This window comes from Gorilla gorilla, chromosome 4, assembly GCF_029281585.2.
Source record: "Gorilla gorilla gorilla isolate KB3781 chromosome 4, NHGRI_mGorGor1-v2.1_pri, whole genome shotgun sequence".
In the NCBI taxonomy this organism is placed as follows: Eukaryota; Metazoa; Chordata; class Mammalia; order Primates; family Hominidae; genus Gorilla; species Gorilla gorilla.
In genome coordinates, this window is record NC_073228.2 from 94,312,518 (window position 1) to 94,326,339 (window position 13,822).

General features: G+C 38.5%; 1 long non-coding RNA gene across 1 annotated transcript in view; it reads right to left on the bottom strand.

Annotated features, from left to right (window-relative positions):
* Positions 1-13,822, bottom strand: part of LOC134758459 (uncharacterized) — a 138,974-nt gene that overhangs the window by 27,973 nt on the left and 97,179 nt on the right. The window contains exon 4 of the long non-coding RNA XR_010133668.1: positions 13,575-13,636. This is a non-coding gene — a long non-coding RNA (uncharacterized lncRNA). The remainder of the gene's footprint in view (positions 1-13,574; positions 13,637-13,822) is intronic.

Genomic DNA, 13,822 nt, shown 5'->3' on the forward strand with positions numbered 1-13,822 from the left:
AGTCTTCGTTCAGACAAGCAGCTCAGGGAAGGAATTTAGGAGGTAGGCAATAGGAACTCCACACCAATCTCTGAAGAGCCAAGGCCTGGGGGAAAGCAAAAGGATGCAACCAAGGCAAGCCTGGAGACTCCCAAAACCTTGAAGTAAAAATCTCTTCCCTCCTAGATAAGGTAGTAATTTTTTCTTAAAATATAAAAGGATTATATACATTGTGAATCTGCCATTCTGAGTTTGCATAATTCTACTTTTAGTTAACTTGGGCTACATAACATTGTATTTTTTCCTTAAGACGATGTTTTTGCTCTTGTTGCCCAGGATGGAACACAATGGTGCCATCTCAGCTCACTGCAACCTCTGCCTCCCTGGTTCAAGTGATTCTCCTGCCTCAGCCTCCTGAGTAGCTGGGATTACAGGCATGCACCACCATGCCCATCTAATTTTTTTTTGTTTTTTGGATTTTTAGTAGAGACAGGGTTTCACCATGCAGGTGAGGCTGGTCTTGAACTTCTGACCTCAGGGGATCCACCCGCCTCAGCCTTCCAAAGTGCTGGGATTACAGGTGTGAGCCACCGCCCCTGGGCAACAGCTTCATTTCTTTAGTTAACAACATAGATACATCCACAGTACCTATGATACATTTCTAAGTGATCCATTTGGTTTAAAGTAACAGACTGATGGACTCTCAGGGAACATCAGGAAATTTTGTGTTCCCAAGACACAGAAATATGTGGGTTTTGTACAATGCTGGGAAAAGTCTAGGCCTTTACCACGTCCTGCTTGGATTCCTGCAGCCACGTCCTAATTGCTCTCTCTGATAATAGTTGTACCCCCAATTCTGGACATTTCTGCCCAATTTATTTGTCTAAAATGTTTATTCAGAGTCATGTTTCTTTTCAGAAACCTTAGTTGTTTATCTTGCCAAAGAATTTTCAAACTCCATAGTTTAGTGTTCTTTCTAGAAATGTGCCAGTATCTCCTTTTCAACCATGGCTCTCATTAGCCCCTTAACACAAACCTTTCTGTGCTGTTGTTAGTCAGGGTCTTTGTTCTTAGAGCACCCAAGATGGTGGCAGGCCACTCCAAAGATGGTGGTGGCCGTTCCCAAGATGGCAGCAAGCTTTTTGTTCTCTGACCTGGGGTTCTTGGCCTCACGGATTCCAAGGAATGGAACCTTGGGCCATGCGGTGAGTGTTAAAGCTCTATCAGAAGCCGTGGGTCAAGGAAGAGAACCGTGGAACCCAGCAACTAGTGTTCAGCTCAATTAGGACAAACCCAGGCACTTAGCCACGCAGGAACAATGGTGAGCATCTAACCCAAACGGGAGTGGCAATGGGTGCCTCACTGGATCAGAAACGCAGCAGACACCCTGCTGGATCCAGAGGGGTGGAAAGCGGGTCTGTGATGACAGCGTTCAGCAGTGGTGGACGGCCAGTGAAAAGTCAGCTCGAGCCAAAACAAACAAGGACCAGAATATTATGCAGTTGCAGGATTTAATAGAGTGAAAACAGAGCTCCCATACAATGGGAGGGGACCCAAAGGAGGTTGCCCACTCCTGGCTCGAATGCCTGGGGTTTATATCCCAATCATTGTCCCTCCCCCTGTGCTCTCAGATGATAGATGATTTGACTATTTCTTTACCTCCTGCCTTTAGCCTAACTGATATTTTAGTGAGCCCTATTTACCATCTGATTGGTCAGGTGTGAGCTGAGTTACGAGCCCCATGTTCAAAGGTGGGTGCAGTCACCTTCCCCAGCTAGGCTTAAGAATTCTAGTCGGCCTAGGAACTCCAGCTAGTCCTGTCTCTCACTGTCAAGCTAATCAGTTGGGTTAATCAAGTCCTATCTATCAACTTCACATTCATTAATATTGCCTCCACATCTCAACTGGTGGTGTCTACCTCCTCCTTTCCCTGTTACTATTACTTCTGTCCCCTTACCCCACCCCTGTATCAGTGCTTTCTCCTCTTCTTCTACCAAAATATTCTTCCAGCATCCTCTATATAGGCCTCATTCCAGACCCACAGGAAGAATTCCTCTGATTTCCTTACTAAAATTTTACTGCTCCAGACATACACTATCTTGTAATTTAAGTTTTCATTTGTGTATAGATCTTCATTCGTATCATAGTAACAAACTTCTCTAGGACAAGGATGAAATTTTATACTTTTATATAGCCTCCATAACTCCAAACACAATACACAAATCTGAGAGGAAACACACACACACACACAAGTTAAAAGCTTTAAAAATTACTAGATTTGCATTTCAAGACTGATACAAGATATCATCTAGCATTAAAAAAAACTCACACTGTTAAGCACTTTCACATGCATTTTCTCATTGAGCAAAGTATTAATATCTTGAAATAGTGTCAAGAAACTCAAGAAATTCTCACAGTTTCCACAGGAGAAGATAATAGAAAGGGGAGTGGAATTGGAATGTGGAACACCTTTTAATGACTCAGTAATCCTTACTTATTCAAGAAGGATTAATCTTCTGAGATAGTACCATGGTATATCCTCTGTAACTTAAGGCCAACTTACTGCATTTTTTTTCATTATTTTTATTGTGGCAAAATATATATAACATAAAAATTCTCATATTTTATTACTTTGTAACTCAGACCTTGCTAGTTTTTCTTCATTATATATTTCTTTTTCAACTTTTTTAAAAGATTATTTCTTCAGACTTTTGTACTTACCTATGGGGAACATAACTTGAAAAAAAAAAACTTGGGCTGTTCCCGGTGACTCACGCCTGTAATCCCAGCACTTTGGGAGGCCGAGGAGGGCGGATCACCTGAGGTCGGGAGTTCGAGACCAGACTCACCTGAATGGTGAAACCCCATCCCTACTAAAAAAAAAAAAAAAAAAAAAAGTACAAAAATTAGTCGGGCATGGTGGCAGGTGCCTGTAATCCCAGCTACTCAGGAGGCTGAGGCAGGAGAATCACTTGAACCCGGGAGGCAGAGGTTGCAGTGAGCCAAGATCGCACCACTGAACTCCAGCCTGAGTGCCAGAGCGAGACTCTATCTGAAAGAAAAAAAAAAGAAATAGGAAAAAAAAACTTGGGAATTTTTTTATAAAGCGCTTTAGATGTCCATGAGACCATGGAAAAATATGCTCTGGATATGCCCTGGAATATAAATCACTCTACAAATTCTACTTATTTTTATTATTGCTGCAGTTATCATGGGATATTCTTAAATGGTAAACTTTCCTCATAATAAAACGCATTTGGCATCTGAGCAATTAAACCATCTTATGCCAAGTCCTCTTTTTTTAAATATTGAAGGTCTTATGCTTTCCTACGATTTGTTTTGTCTACCATGACATCTCAAATTGTTGTTACAGAGAAATAAAAGGTCATGATAACCTGAGCCTGTGATGAACTTGCTTTTGCATGTCCTTTCAATGTAATATTTCCTTTCAGTCATCAGTTTAAAGGTAGAATCACTCAGGGTTCTCAAAGGGCAAAAGATAACTTGCAATCCTCAGAACCCTGGAGATGGGCAGGCAAGCTGTCCTCCCCACAAAGGTTATTTGTAAGAGGACTTCTGAGAAGGGAGTTGAAAGGAAGAAGGAGAGGTAGAGAAGAGAAGAAAACACAGAATTCATACCATGTAGTTTCCATATAAACTACTTCATGAACAAAAGTAATATACCTGAAAGCTAAACAAAGTCAGTACAAACTCTGTTAAAATAATTGGCATTGAGAAAGATAAATAAGCTCCTGCCTATTGATCTGAATCCTTTATGCCCTTCAGTTCTTATTTGACACTACACGATGGTATTTCTCTTCATGACCCCAATGTCTTGATCTGAAAACCAAACCAGTCATTTCTCACTGAGGGGGGAGAATAGTTTTGTTAACGTCTGTTTTTTTAGCTCTTTTATTTTTAAGTTGTTACTGAAATCGCCTTGATCTGCCTACCAGGGAACTGGAGCACATTCCATGAGCTTGCCGCCTAAATCTCTTTTCTCTTTATTTGTTCTACAGAATATTGATTTAGATTTCGGCCTATTCGCATTGCTTTAAACTTTTAAACACTGTCTCTAATAGCTAGAGGAAACACTTTGCTGAAGCTAAAATGGTCACCCAAGAGAACTTATTGGGAAAATACATCGACCAAAATTAGCCCTTGGCTCTCAACGTACAGCTCCCATTGAAAGCAGTGGAAGCTGAACTCTTAGGATTTGAAGACACGTTTTCTTTGCATTGAATATAAAGGCTTTTTGAAAGGATTGTGCTTATTTGAGTTTCTGTTAAAGAAGCTGAATTAGCTCTTTGTCATATTATTAAAAGAGAGGCAGCATTGATTCTCCAATTTGTCTCCTAAGGGGTCTTTTGATATCTAACAAAATTGCACAGACATCCTTTTTTTTTTTTTCTGTACACTGATTGTTTAATACTATAAAGGACCAGGCATCATACCAAGAGCTTTCAGTCTTCAGTAGTTCCTAGAACATTTTACTATAACATTTTCTAATCCTTTACAACCAAAATAACAATAAAAACAGAGCAATGTTTAGAATCAACATGGGAGAAGGGAAAAATGGTACCAGGAAACTAGCAGTGTAACTCTCTGATGTGAGATAACATCATAAGTTCCTGCCGCACCAAATTACTGCTGCCATAAATTCCTCTCAGGCTTCAGAACACTCTTTTATTACACTGTGGATAGTGCCATTGAGAAAGATCAGATTTCCAAAGGCCTCACCATGTAGCTGATGTCTTGAACTGCTGAAATGCTCAGGATGCATTAACTGGCACATACTGACTCTAAGAGTCTGTGGCACCATCTGCTCTGAAAGATGCAAGTTATATAAATGTGTTGACCATAGGAAACCTCTGCACTAGCAAATGTGAGTCCCCTGCAGCAGGACTCAGCAACAGAGCACTTTTCAGGGTTCATCTCCATGTTAACACAGTTTAAGCAGATTGTTAGTTTACTCAGGAGAGTCTTGCCCTGTTTTCCACATCTGACAACAAATAAAAAGGCATGATATAGTCTTTGAGATAAGGAAGGGCAAGGGCAATGTCTCACTCATTTTTACATATCTTGCTCCTAACATCATTCCCACACAGAAGCAATTAATTAATATTTATTTACTTTGAATAAGTTAGGAGTGAGAGATGCCAGATGACACAAGGTGTGCCTTATAGACTTGTAAAAGACTAATCCTTGAAGGGGCAGAGCAAGATGGTGGACTAGAAGGCTCTACAAATCAGTCTCCCCACAAGGACACCAATTTAACAACTATCTAAACAAAAAAAAAAGTACCTTCATAAGAATGAAAAATCAGGTAAGCACTCACCGTACCTGGTTTTAAATTCATGTCACTGAAAGAGGCACTAAAGAGGTAGGAGAAACAGTCCTTCCACCCTTTTCTCATGCCCTGGCAGCAGCAACATGGTGCAGAGAGCAATTCTGTGTGCTGGGGAGAGGGAGAGTGCGGCAATTGTGAGGCACTGAACTCAGTGCTGCCTTGTTATAGCAGAAAGTAAAACTGGACCAATCTCAGCTGATGCCTGCCCATGGAGAGAGCACTTAAACCAGCCCTAGCCAGAGGGGAATTGCCAATCCCAGTGGTTGGAACTTGAGATCCTGCAAGCCTCGCCACTAAAAGCGAAAGTGCTTCTGGGCCTCAAAAACATTTGAAAGGAAGTATAGGCCACAAGGACTGTAACTCCTAGGCAAGACCTAGTGCTGAAATGGACCCAGAGCCAGTGGACTGAGGGAGCATGCAACCTACTGAGACAACAGCTTAGGGCAGCTAACGGAGTGCTGATATCACCCCTCCCCTAAGCTCGGGCTGCATAGCTCACAGCTCCAAAAGAGACTCCTTGAGGATAAGAGAGGGAAGAGTAAGGAGAACTTTGTCTTGCATCTTGAATACCGGCTCTGCCACAGCAGAGTAGGGCACTGGTCAGAGATGTGAGGCCCCCTTTCCAGGCCCTAGTTCCTAGAGGACATTTCTAGACACACCCTGGGCCAGAAAAAAACCCTGCCACCTTAAAGGGAAGGGCCCAGACCTGACAGAATTCATCACCTGCTAACTGAAAGCCCCTGGGCCCTAAATAGCCAGCAGCAATTCCCAGGTACAATGTTCAGGGTCTTGAGTGAGCCTGAGACTTGCTGGCTTCAGGTAAGACTAAGCACATTCCCACCTGTGGTGGCTATAGGTCAAGAATTATTCTGCTTGAGAAAAGTGGAGGGAAAAGTAAAGGAGACTTTGTCTTGCACTTTAGGTACCTGGTCAGCCCCAGGCAGTAGAGCACCAAGTAGACTTTTGGGGTCTGGATTCCAAGACTTAGCTCTTAGATGGCAATTCTGGACCTGTCCTGGGCCAAAAGAGAGCCTACTGCCCTAAAACGTGAGTCCCAGGCAGGCAGCATTCACCACAAGCTGACTGAAGAGCCCGTGAACCTTAAGGGAACATTGGCAGTAGTCTGACAGTATTCCCCATGGGCTTATAGTGGCAGTGGCCATGGGGTGGGGCTCTTTGCCTTTGGAAAGGGGAGAGAAAAGTGGAAAGGACTGCATCTTGTGGTTTGGGTGCCAGCCTATCTGCAGTACATTCTTAGAACATTAGATTGATTTCTATGGTTTTTTTACTCTAGGCCTTGAATCCCAGACAGCACCTCTAAACTCAATCATTGCCTGTGGGAACTCACCTCCCTGAAGGGAATGACACACACCTGGCTGGCTTTGCTGCCTGCTGATTGTAGAGACCCAGGGCCTTCAGCAAACTTAGGCAGTAGCCAGGGAATGGTGACAGCAGGCCTTGGGTGAGACCCAGTGCTGTGCTAGCTTCAGGTCTGACCCAGTGCAGTCATAGAGGTGGTGGCCACAGAGGGGCTCATGTCACTCCACCCCCAGCTCTAGGTGGCTCAGAACAGAGAGACACAGATTCTGTTTAGAAGGACATAAGGGAGGAGAACCCAAGCCTCCTCCTGGTAATCCAGAGAATTCTTCCAGATCTTGTCCAAGATCATCAAGGCAATACCTCTATGAGTGTGCAAGAGTCACAGTGTTACTGGGTTTGGGGTGTCCCCTAAAGCAGATACAGCTTAGATGACAACACCCAAGTTCTCTTGAATATCTGGAAAGCCTTCCCAAGAGGGACCAATACAAGCAAGTCCAGACCGAAAAGACTACAATAAATATCTAATTCTTCAATGCCAAGACACAGACGAATATCTACAAGTATCAAGACCATCTTAGAAAATATGACCTCACTAAATGAACTCAATAAGGCACCAGGGACCAATCCTGGAGAAACAGAGATATATTACCTTTCAGACAGAGAATTCAAAATAACTGTCTTAAGGAAACTCAAATAAATTCAAGATAACAAAATGAATTCAAAATTCTATCAGGTGAATTTAACACAGAGATTGACATAATTGAAAAGAATCAAGCAGAAATCCTATAACTTAAAAATGCAATTGACATACTGAAGAATATTTCAGAGTGTTTTAATAGCAGAATTGATTAAGCAGAAGAGGGAATTACTGAGCTTGAAGACAGGCTATTTAAAAATACACAATCACTATTTGAAAATTCACAGTCAGAGGAGAAGAAAGAACAAAAAACAGTGAAGCACACCTACAGGATCTAGAAAATAGCCTAAAAAGGGCAAAATCTAAGAGTTATTGGCCTTAAAGAGGAGGTAGAGAAAGAGATAGGGGTAGAAAGTTTATTCAATGGGAAAATGACAGAGAACTTCCCACACCTGAAGAAAGATATCAATATCCAAATACAAGAAAGTTGTAGAACACCAAGCAGATTTAACCCAAAAAGACTACCTAAAGGCATTTAATAATCAAATTCCCAAAGTTCAAGGGTAAAGAAAGGATCCTAAAAGCAGCAAAAGAGAAGAAACAAATACAGTGTAGCTTCAGTAAGTCTGGCAGCAGACTTTTCAGTGGAAACCTGGCCAGGAGAGAGAGGCATGGCATATTTAATGTTCTGAAGGAAAAAAACCTTTACCCTAGAATAATATACCCAGCAAAGATATCCTTCAAACATGAAGGAGAAATAAAAACTTTTCCAGACAAACAAAAGCTGAAGGATTTCATGAACACCAGACCTATGCTACAATAAATGCTAAAGGAAGTACTTCAGTAAGGGAGTGCTCATTGTTAATGAACAGTATGAAATCATCTGAAGGTAGAAAATGCACTGCTAATAGTAAGTACACAGTGAGACACATAATATTATAACACTGTAACTGTGGTGTATAAAGCATTCTTACCTTAAGTTGAAAGACTAAACAATGAACCAATAAAAAATAATAACCACCACAATTTTTCAAGACATAGTACAATAAGGTATAAACAGAAACAACAGAAAGCTAAAAAGTGGGGAGACAAAGTTAAATTGTAGAGTTTTCCTGTTTGTTTGTTTGTTTATAACAGTGTTAAATTGTTATCAGCTTAAAATAATGGGTAATAGGATAGTATTTGCAAGCCTCATGGTAGCTTCAAACCAAAAAACAAACATACAACAGATAAACAAATAAAGAACAAGAAACTGAACAATATCACGAGTGAAAATCACCTTCACTAAAGGAAGACAGGAAGGAAAGAAAGAGGGAACAGAAGACCACAAAACAACCAGGAAACAAAGGGTGAATGGCAGGAGTAAGTCCTTACTTATCAATAATAACATTGAATGTAAATGGACTAAACTCTCCATTCAAAAGACACAGAGTAGTTGAATGCATTAAAAAACAAGACACAATTATCATTTGCCTATAAGAAACACACATCGCCTATAAAGAAACATGCAGTCTGAAAATAAAGGAATGGAAAAAGATATTCCAAGTCAATGGAAACCAAAAAAGAGCAGGAGTAGCTATACTTATATCAGGCAAAATAGATTCAAGAGAAAAACAAAGAGACAAAGAAGGCCACTATATAATGATAAAGGGGTCAATTCAGCAAGAGGATACAACAAATTTAAATATATATGTGCCCAACGCTGGAGCACCCAGATATATAAAGCAAATATTATTAAAGTTAAAGAGAAAGATAGTCCCCAGTATAATCATAGCTGGGGACTTCAACATCACACTTTCAGCATTGGACAGATCTTCCAGACAGAAAATCAACAAAGAAACATCGGACTTAATTGTCGCTATAGACCAAATGGACCTAATAGATGTTTACAGAACATTTCATCCAATTACTGCAGAATATACATTCTTTTCCTCAGCACATGAGTAATTCTCAAGGACAGACCACATGTTAGCTCACAAAATGAATCTTACAGCATTCAAAAAAATGAAATAACATCAAGAATTAAACTGGAAATCAGTAACAAGAGGAATTTTGGAAACTGTATAAATACATGGAAATTAAACAATATACTTCTGAATGACCAGTGAGTCCACGAAGAAATTAAAAAGGAAGTTGAAACATTTCTTGAAACAAATGATAATGTAAACACAACATACCAAAACCTATGAGATACAGCAAAAGCAGTACTAAGAGGAAAGTTTATATTTATAAATGCCTGCATCAAAAAAGAAGAAAAACTTCAACTAAATAATCTAATCATGCATCTTAAAGAACTGGAAAAGCAAGAAAAAAACAAACACAAAATTAGTAGAAGAAAAGAAATAATAAAGATCGGAGAAGAAATCAATGAAATTGAAATGAAGAAAACAATACAAAAGATCAATGAAACAAAAAGTCATTTTTTTGAAAAGTTAAACAAAGTTGACAAACCTTTAACCAGACTAACAATAAAAAAAGACTCAAATAAATAAAATCGTAGATTAAAAAGGAGGTATTACAGCTGATACCACAGAAATTCAAAGGATCACATAGCAGGCACTCAAATTGTGAATTGCTGAATTGAATTACATAGAAATACTATTGTTCAACCAAATCTCAAGTTGCATATAATGAATTAGCTGCCATACAGAAATCATGTGTTATTGAAATAGGTGATAAATTACTTATTATCTGTAATGGGTTTATGAAAAATACTTCTCTTTCCATTAATGATTTTATTTTCAGCATTTGCTGGTCAATAAAAATCTCACATTACTAATGTAACTTCTCATCATAGGCAGAATTGAATATTCATGCCTAATTCAAATCACTGTTGTTCTGGCCTGTTGCTTTTTTTTCTCCTCAGATAGTTAAATCCTCATTTGTATAGAACATTTATTATACTTTGCCATTTTTAAACTTTATTTCAGTCTGTTTTGTTATATTAACTAAATTTGGTAAGGAATTTTATTAGATTTTTATGGAGGGTGGGGACATAAAAATTAGACACAATTAAAAATCTTATACTTGTTTTAACCATTAAGACACTTGCCATTCTTTCTACTTTTGCTATATGTTCCTAGTAACGTGTAGAATTCCTCTTGTACTTAAGTGTTCTAAAGTTTTAGCATCATACCAATGAGGAGCCTTAATAAATCCAAAGCAAATTAGCCGGTGTGAGTACTCTCTATGCATATGGATCTGACAGACTGCTAAGATGTCATAGCACAAAGAAGTGTACTTCTCTTCCTGATAAATAGACTTGCATTTTAATTTTTTATTAAATTATTTGATAATAAATAGACAAACAATAGCACCCTAGCGTCTTTTGTAGAAGTAATTAAGTCTTTGCAATAAGTGATTTCGTGACATCTCTCTGCTATTAATAAACTTTAGTGAGAGTAGAGAGAGATTGTTGAGGTTGGTCTGAAAATTATTGGATCCTTAGATTAGTGAAATGAATGAGTTGAGCTTTACTGTATGAAATATACTTTCCATAATAATTTGTATGTTAAATAGTTTATAATGATTCTGGCCAGGAGCACAAGAAGCCACCATTAATTTATACTGATAACCCAGAGCTAGCATGTTCCTTTATCAGGCAGCTTATGAAAACAAGCCCAAATTATTGTTGATGTTTAATATTAATTAGGTTCTCTCTTGCCCTGTGGCTTCCTCAAGTAACTCTCTGATAGTAAATCAACCATGAAATGGCTAAGTGTGGCCTGAAACGATGTGTGTGCTATCAAGGAGTAATGCAAAGGCAGAATTGGATTAACTGAGTCTCATAAACATCCTATAGAATATGCTCTCTCCTTACCTTCTAGAAGATTACATTATGAAACCTGACATTCATCATTGACACTAGGTTTTTTTTTTTAGAACAAACATCTCTTAGATGAATACTAATTGCATATTAACAACGTAACTCTCCTATTAAACCTTCATAGAAAAGCAAAACTGTACAATCCATTGACAAAATAATTCCTTACCATTAACCAAGCAATAACCTTCATAAATTTCCCGAGCATATTCAGGCTCAAGTCATGCACTGTAATCCAACATAGTATCCACTTTTGGTGTTCTATACCACATTCAGCTCTGTCCAGCCACACTCCCTTCTAAACAAGCACAGCAGATTTACAGCCACTACATCGTCTGATTTCCCCAGAACCTCTTCCCCACTCCTTCCTGATAGGTCCCGTAGTCTCTGAATCCAATTTGCTTCCCACTGTCATTCTACTTTTACCTCCTTCTACTCTGCTTTAGACTAGTTGCCAATGTTTCACTGACTTTTAGAAAGTTTTGTTAATGGCCCATTAGGGTTTTTTTGTTTTGTTTTGTTTTGTTTTGTTTTGTTTTTCCTTCTGAAGGAGGAAGGAAAGCTGATTTCAATGATCATGTTTTAGAAGCAAGCAGCTAAATGGCAACCAGACTTTTAAAATGCCAAAGGTCATCAGTTCTCCTGTGAGTTATTATGCAAAAAGAGTCATTGTTTCTTCTTTTACTTTGTGGCAGCATTATCAAAGGTCTCTTTCTGCTGCCCTAGTTTAATTTGAACCTGGCCTCTGAAGGCAGATGTATATATGCAGGGACCCAGAAATGGAGCAGGACCCAGGAGGGACTTGATCCTGCCATAATACAGATTAAGGAAAATGTAGCTTCTGACCTCAAAAAAAAAAAAAGGTTTGAAGGCTAGTCTTATTAATGATGATTCACTGCAAGTGAGATAAAACAACAGACAAATAGAATCCTAGAATCGTATAGCAAAAAGGGGCTTAAAAAAAAGACCATCTAGTCTGTTTGGCCATCTAAAAATGCTCCTCAAGTGTCTCACAGACAAGAAAACTAATTCCTTGGGTATAGGTCAGGCACGTGAGAGCATGATCATCATTCAAGAGTTCTATTCACCATGCAAAAAAGCAGGCAACGCTCCAAATGAAGGGTTGAAATAGCATGAATCCAGGGTCTGGAACACTACCAAAGAGTTAATAAAGTGGCTAACAAAGAGCAAACAGCTAAATGACCTACCTGGACCTGGTCAAGAGTAAAAGCTGAAATTACTACCTGCTGTAGAAATATGACAAAATGTTACATTTACAAACCAAAGCAGTCTCAGAAAATGTAACAACCTTAGCTGTAAAGTGATGGGTTAACAATCTCCACTTTCACGAAGAATAAAAAGTAACAGGCCAGAATAACAGTGATTTGAGCAATGCATGAATATTCAATTCTCCCTGTGATGAGAAGTTACATTAATGATGTGAGGATTTAACTGACAAGCAAATGCTGAAAATGAAATCCTTAATGGAAAGAGAAATATTTTTCAGAAACCCATTGCAGATAATAAGTAAATTATTACCAACTTCAATAAAATATGATGATGCACATGCAAACCTTTAATGTCTAACATTAGGCATTTCTAAAATACAGGTTTCAGAGAGATGAGCACCTTTGTTATGCTCCTTTTTTTTTTTAAAGTATCCACTTCTCCTCGAGATTTCTTTTAGCTACTAATAAAATTAAAGCTGTTAGAGTCTTAAAGGTATTCTTTACTTTTAAGAAATAAGGAAAAGTAGAGGCTTATCTTTCTTCCCCACTATTAAATACAATTTTTAAAGTAGTATGTGACTACAGTTTTTTGGATATGTCAATAAATGCATATTTATAAGTTATAGATTAAATTTTACTAAGAAATAATATTTAGATTTCCATCAAGTCAGGTATAAAATAGAACTTATTTTATCACATTTTAAAAACAAAGGTGTTCAATTGTATTCAATCATTAGGTGTTACGTTGTTGTTCTCAGGGACCAAAAAAAAAAGGCTTCTTGTTAACAGTGTTAGTTCACAGAGCAAAATGTATTTGGAATACATGGTGGGATGGCCCTTCTGGAGGAAATGCTCAAGCAGAGGACCATTTGTCAGCCAATTAGCAGTGTGAATTTGGGGAGAAAGTAATTCCTTTTTCATTACTGCTTTAGTGTTGGTCTATTAATGGGATAAAAGATAAATAAATAATTTTTTAAAAATTTAATCTCTCAGGATGAAAATCCAAAGATCCTACTAAAGGAGAATGGAAAAGGAAGTCTGAGGTAAGGTCATTTCCAGTGTCTCTAACAAATAAACTAAAATGAAAGATCAGTTGGTCCAAAGAGGTGGAACCTTGGGAGCCCCAGGATTCAGAATTCTTGAGAGCTTTCTGGCTGCAACAGCCTTTAAAGCTCTGCAGATGTCTGATCAGAGTAGATTGTCCCTCTTCGCAGAGTGACCTAACACGACTATTACCTCAGTGGAAGCCAAGGAAATTCACCACTGAACTCTTGGAATTATCGTCCTGATGCATCCCCCTGGAAATAATAATAGGGAAAAAGGAAGTACCAAAATCAATTGGAAAATATTTGTTTTTCTATCCTCATGTTCCCACATTAAGTTAACATGATTCTAATACCTCTGATAAACTTCAAGATAGGAAAATTATCAAAAAATAAATTGTTTTAATACTGAATATGACAATGTTATCTTAGCATAATAAT